The sequence below is a fragment of the Diabrotica undecimpunctata genome, chromosome 11 (assembly GCF_040954645.1).
Source record: "Diabrotica undecimpunctata isolate CICGRU chromosome 11, icDiaUnde3, whole genome shotgun sequence".
NCBI lineage: Eukaryota > Metazoa > Arthropoda > Insecta > Coleoptera > Chrysomelidae > Diabrotica > Diabrotica undecimpunctata.
The window spans coordinates 28,674,244-28,681,411 of NC_092813.1; the positions used below are offsets into that span (position 1 = coordinate 28,674,244).

The window sequence follows — 7,168 nt, forward strand, 5'->3', positions numbered from 1 at the left end:
GCTCTATCGGCGAGTCCGATAACTACTGATTTCTTTTGAGACAGGGGATGATGAGAGTTGAAATTCAGATATCTCGATGACCAGGTTTTTTTGGTGTACCATGAAGTAGTTATAGTGCTGTTTTCTCTATGTAAGGTCAGGTCCAGAAAATTAATTTGATGATTTTTTTCAATTTCTAATGTAAATTTTAGTTTTTGGTGAAAGTTATTGAATTCATTTAGTAAAATATCCATTTTATCCTCTGGTGCTGCGCTCAAGCAGTCATCTATATAGCGATAGAAAAAAGGTATATCAAAATCTATTTTATTTAAAACAATTTCCTCTAGATGCTCTAAAACTAATTGAGCGATGGCACTGGATATGCTAGCACCCATAGCACATCCATCTGTTTGTTGGAAGATTTTGTTTTTATATAGGAAATAGGTTGACTTTAATGTTGTTTCGACTGCTAGCAGAAATTCTTCTAGAGGGATGTCTGTGAACGCTTTCATTTCATTCCACTTTTTTTTGATAATGTCTTTCGCTAAAGCTATTGGAATATTGGTGTATAAAGATACCACATCGAGAGAAACTAATTTATAATTTGGAGGTAAATGTATATTTTTGAGTTTTAATTTCAGGTGATCAGCGTCTTTTAAATAGTGTGGATTTTTATTTATTACGTTGGAAATAATGTTCTTCAAATATTTTGAAAGGTTTTCAAAAGGAGACTGAATGCATGAAACAATAGGTCGCAGCGGCACACCCTCTTTATGTGTTTTGGGTAGACCGTATATTTTTGGAATTACAGCATTATGTATCTTGAGCGAATTAGCAGTGTTAGGTGAGATGTAGCACATTTTTTCCCATCTTTTTAAAAAAGCAAAAACAGCACTAACACTTAATTCATACCCACACCACCTTATCGACAACACTTTCAAATCGCGACTGCATAAATTTTACAATAACAATAATAACAATGAAACCAACACGGTAAAGAAAAACTATATGTCTCTTCCCTATATAAAAGGATTATCAGAACAAATTGCAAATCTTCTGTCCAAACATAATATTATGGTTGCTCATAAAGGGCACAATCTTTTGAAAAAGAATTTTACAAGATTAAAAACAAAAACCCCTCTATTAAAAAGATCGCATGTTGTATATGAAATTCCCTGCTCGAATTGTGATGGAGTTTATATTGGACAAACCAGTCAGCTACTTAACTCAAGAATACGTTCCCACAAATATGACAAAAAAAACTCAACCGCCCTCACAAAACATGAAAACGAAAAAAAACATAAATTTGATTTTGAGAAAACCAAGATCCTAAAAAGTGAACCCAACAGGAAAAAGAGAGAGCTTCTAGAGTCTATACAAATAAAAAAAAATAATAATGCAATAAATGATAAAAAAGATGTCAAAAATTTGAACAAAATATATTTTAACTTAATTTAAAAACACATAAAAAGACAATCTCAGAACGCCTATGATGTTAAAATAACTGGTTGTTTAAACGATAAACTAACTTCAATAAACAACACATTAGATCTAAAATATATTTTACATGTAGTGACTTAGTGGGTATATCCTATGTTTTTAATATTATTTTAATTGTGACGTCTACTTGTTAGTAACAAATTTTTACATGCTTGGTAAGTCAAAAGTTTATCTTTTAAATCGTATTATGTCTGTCATAAAATGTTTTTTTAGTCAATATTACTTCTTGAAAAAGGCATGGATTTCCTGCCGAAACATCGAAAAAATATATGAAAATGCCTTAGTACCAAATCAAATTTTTTTTTATGAACCTAAGCCCAAGAAAATCCACTAAAAAAAAATATATATTAAGGTTCAAGAACTAAACTCAAACTATATATATATATATATATATATATATATATATATATATATATATATATATATATATATATATATATATATTGATTCAACTATCTCTACCAGTCCCAAGACACTTAACAGACCACCTAAGACCCAGTTGAAATATAATGTTAAAAGAAGTATATATTGTATTGTTTAGGTGGTTTTATTGTATTAATTCAAGGGAACTTGAGAGGGGTAAAAAAATTTATAAAAAAAAAATTTAAGATAGTAAACAATCTTTACCAGACCCAACAAACTTAACCGTTTTCCCAGACCCTTATATATGAAAAAGTATCATTCACTGGACGGACCCAGTCCCCGCAATGTTGCCAAATTTTTTGGCGCTAAAATGATTGGTAGTGTGCGTTTTGTGGTTTACTTGTTAGTTATTAGCGGAAGTTAAAGTTCGCTATATGTTTTCCAAGATGAGCCAACGTAGTAAAATGTTAGTTCAACTAGCTCAAAATAATTTAAAGGGTAGGTGATATTATAATATAAGTGATATAATTTACTAATATTAGTGTTTTACAGATGTATATGAATTTCATAATTCAGAAGATGAAAATAATACAGGCTCTTTGACGACTGAGGTAGGCAATATTATTTTTTGACACCACTAAAAACAAATTATTAGAACCCGCTTAGATATAACATACATAAATAAAGGTTTAGTTCTAAAACTTTTGACTTGGAGCACGTTTACATTAAAAAATATGTTTATGGGTTTAAGCCACAATAATTCGAATTAAAATTATATTTTTGTATTGACGTTTTGACTTCTTAACCGAAAGTTGTTCATAAAATAATAAAATTTATATAAAACATCAATATTAGATTAATTACGGTATATACAGTCGTTTTATTAATACATTTATAGGGGCTTATTTCTGTAAACGTACTTTTTAATAAAAATAGAGTTAATAATATTAACTACAATATTTATTTAAGGAACGCAAAGAACAGCAATTTTATGTTTAGTTACTATAAACAGAAATTCCCGCTATTTCGCAATTTATTTCTCAAATATAAATCAAGTTTAAGGTCAAGTCGTTCGTTAAAATTTTTTAAATATTAAATTTCAATAGGTATTTTTAGTTTATTTTAACCAACAACCTCAAATTTCAATCGCTTGAACATATGATTTGTGTATTAAATACACAGCAGTGAAACTTGGATTGATAACTGTTTATGTTTTTATAAATATACTTTTCCGGCTCCATTCAAAAACCAATAAAAGAAAAATTGTGTATTTATGCGTGTCATACAGAAAAACATCTGAAATTTATCCCTAAAAACTATTATATTGATATTTAAAAATATATGTTTAATATGCAAATAATGTAAATAAAGGCATTTTATATAATAGTTAAAGATATAGTCCTATTCATATGTTAGGGTTTTGCTGGCATTATCTAAATAAAATACATAATATATGTTTAATTAATTTTGGTCACTATTAATATCATCTTGAATTTTCATAATATTTTAATAAAGAATTTTCTTTTTGAATTGAAACGTTTTTTCTTATTATATTTAAAATGCAATACGAATATAAAATTTATTAATGTGAGTAGAAAATAAGAACTTTATAAAACAAGGTGCAAAGAAATTAAGAACGCCTAACAAATGACTAAAGATATTTTTGTATTTTATATTCATTAACTGGTATTTATTAAAAACACTTTCTTTTTTTATTTTTTTTTATTTGCTAGTAAATATTTCATATTTAATGTATTGTACTAAGCTAAAATAAAAAATTGCAATCTAGTACTCTACATTATTGAGCCTAGACATTGACGTGTTTTAAGAAACATATGTTAATGATTATGTTTTTTGATATTTCTTTGACAAATGAAAAATCTATTAAATAATAATATGGATTCAAATGAAAATAAAAACTTATAACTATTAATATTTAATTTCCGAAAACAAACTTTCAACCCTGTCGAAACGCGTCTTCACTTCAGCTAGGTCTTCATTTGCATCGTTTCTGTAAAACACTTATAGATATGCATATTTATTATAAGTAATATTAATAATTAATTAGGTATAATAAATGTAAACGAAGGAAAAATAAAATTTTAAAATCGAAATGTATTCCCAATTGTGAACGCTTCCCAAGATACGTCACGCAGAAAAGCATAACGCGTTTATAAATTTCACTCTTTAAAAAATTTCCATAAAGGGGGCCTTATATGACAATTAATTCTTAGAGAGTAAACTCCAAAAAAATTTTGCATATTCCTGATTTTTAATGAAAATATTAGTTCCGTTAATTTTATATTTATGAAAATATGAACTCATATTAGTGTGCAAGTACTAACGTTTTTATTTAAAAAGTAAAACTTTTTTTTCTAGATATTAAATAAATTACCAATCGAAGATCAGGAAACCAAGGTGTATCATTATCTAATAAATGTTCAATTGGGAGCTCCTGGTCAAAAAACCAATAATGCGAATTCTAAAGAAGGTCAAGAACAGAGCCTTAGTGTACAAATCCCTTTACAGTTATGTGAAAGTGGAGAAATTTGCAAAGGGAGAATACTGACCTTATTACTGAGAATGAGCCTTTGCATAAAAAAATATCTCGCGAAAAATGGACAGAAAAAAACAAAAAACTTGTGTTAACTTTTTTTGCTACACATGTAATAAACAAAAAGGCGCCAAAAAACAGGAATGTATGGCTTTCATAAATTTAAATTTAAATTTATTTGAAGAAAAGGACTGAATCAGAATTAAAACTTTAGTTTATAACACCTATCGTTTAAAATAACTTTTTAACTTTTATTGTTCATTGTGATGCAATTTGTATAAAACTAATATTTTAGAATTTCACTACATTTTGTTTTATATAAAATGTTGATTTTATTAAATATTTAAATCCTGTTTTGCCTTAAGTGAATGTCGACAATTTAAAAATAAATAAATTATAAAACAGCTCCTAGTTATTATTACACACCTGCAATGTCATGATAGTTTACATTTAGGATAAATATTTTACTACATTTTGTTTAAGTAATTTGTATTCCATACAGAGAACCATTTAAATACATTAAAAAAATTATAAAATTAAACACAGAATCATTTTCCAAATTAACTGAGGAAGGAACGATAGTTATCAAAGAAGATTATTAAGATTGGGTGAAAATTTTATTGTAACGCTTTCGCTTTCGCAGTCAAACCCCCTCCCTCCCTTATGAGCACTGAAGGTGATTTCTCATAAGGACTGGCTGCTTTTTCAAGGTTACTGCGAACTTACTATATTTATGCGCACTCTGGGTAATGAAGGTGCCCATAAATGTAGCCTAATAATTACACGAGGTGTCTATAAGCGACTTTCTCCCGTTATCATCTGATCTCTTAATGTGATGTTATGCAGAGTAGTGTAAAAGCTAAGATCCTCGAGCTTGCACCTTGGTCAGCGTCCAAGTTGCAGTCTCGAAGATCGGGGTGGCCTCTCCGTGGCCTTTTTTGTTTTTATAATTTTTTTGTGAATTTTTGTGTTTTTTAATTTTTTTTTTTGGATTTTGTGTTTTTTTTTTAATTTTTTTGTGGTTTTTTGTGTTAGTAAAATTTGGTGGGAGATTTTTTAGTACCTAAAGCTTATTGTAACGAAAAAGGCCGTTGCTTTTTATAACGAGAATACGTTCAACAAAGACAACCCCGAGGAAGAAGCTATAAAATCGACTTTTACGTTAAAGGCTTCCTTTTTAACATGTTTTAGATTTATCTTACCCTTACCTATAAAGCGATCAATAAAAAACATATTTTCCTGATTACAAACCAAAATCAAAGATAACCCAAAATCTAAAAAATTTGAGACTTATACTAAATTTATCGTAACATATCAAACATTAGAGTACCCAAGTGATGGATAAAGATTCGGTCTTCCCCAACAGTCACAAAATTACTTCTATTAAGTATTTTCCTATCTTTTCCCCTTTTTTATTATTATTCTCTTAATATTTAATAATAGCGGCTAATTTCGAATATTTTTATCAAATGTATTGTGTCTTTAGAAAAAAACCTCAAATATTTCCATAATCCATACCTCAAAACTGTTGAAATCTACCAAATGGTAGCCTCCAAAAGAACGACAGCCCGGAACGACATTTACAAGAGCCAGTGGCGACGCTGCCTTAATTTTTATTTTAAATAATTTAATTGTTCTTCGTCTGCCTTCAATCACAAATATTGAAGCTGTTGATGTAAAATCATTCTCGTTGGCAACTTTAATGACCACAATACAATATAGGACACAGAACGCAAGTTTTATAAAAGCAAAATGATAGAGAACTTCTAAAAGAATCATAATTTTATATGCCTACTAAATACTTACAGCAACACCCATTTAAAGTAACAGAATTGTTACCGGTCCCAAGCCCGGATAAAGGAGGAGGGGGTTTACAGCCAGGTTAGCACCCTACTGATAGATATTAAACCCATACAGCTCATAGAAACAGGATTATGCCTCGGAACAGGACTGATTTAACGACGACGACCAACGCGAGAAAAAGGACAACGAATTTATGAAAAACTTCGAAAAAAAAATATACTTCGAATCGGTACTTTGAACGTAAAATCTCTTAAATACTCGAGAACAAGAAATTACGAAAGAGCTTATAGAAAAAAATATAGAGTGCACTACAAGAAACCAAGAAAAAACCAAAGGATTAAATCATGCTGGATGGGTTTCTCATGATTTATAGTGGTGTAGTGAGAAAAACGAGAACCAAAGAAGGAGTCGCCCTGTTACTACATAGAAATTTTTTACACCATGTACATGAACGTAAATAAGTCTTCGAACGAATAGTAGCAGTAAAAATTAGACTAGAAGACAAACCTCTGAATATAATAGCCATCTATGCATCTGAGAACAACAGAGATTAAACTACAAGAGAAAATTTCTTTGAACATTCAATTAAATTCTCATTAATGATTTTTAATCGTAAACTAACATAGAAATCAATTATACAATACCTGAAGAAATTTTGCCAACCTAGGATAAATTTACTACGATCACTTGCTTTTAAGAACTGAGGAGCCGACTACTCATGCTTACTTCACATATACAGAGCTATAATTCACTCAAAATTAGATTACGGGTCTACTGTATAAAACTTGGCCAAAAAAACACTACTTAAAACTTTAGATACTATTCACAATATAGCTATTTGAATTTCTCTTGGGGCCTACCATTCTAGCCCGATTTAAAGCCTTTGTTGTGAATCTGGAGAACTCCCTATCTCCCACAGAAGGCAACACCTAAGTCTATGTTATGCCGCTGCAGTTTCGGCAAACCAAA

The 7,168-nt window shown here is 29.4% G+C and overlaps 1 long non-coding RNA gene across 1 annotated transcript; it reads left to right on the plus strand.

Moving 5' to 3' along the window:
- The first annotated feature begins 2,026 nt into the window (after nucleotides 1-2,026).
- LOC140452973 (uncharacterized) lies at nucleotides 2,027-4,525 on the plus strand. Its single transcript, XR_011952268.1, has 3 exons — nucleotides 2,027-2,340; nucleotides 2,395-2,453; nucleotides 4,222-4,525. It is a non-coding gene; the product is annotated as an uncharacterized lncRNA (long non-coding RNA).
- The last annotated feature ends 2,643 nt before the right edge of the window (nucleotides 4,526-7,168 follow it).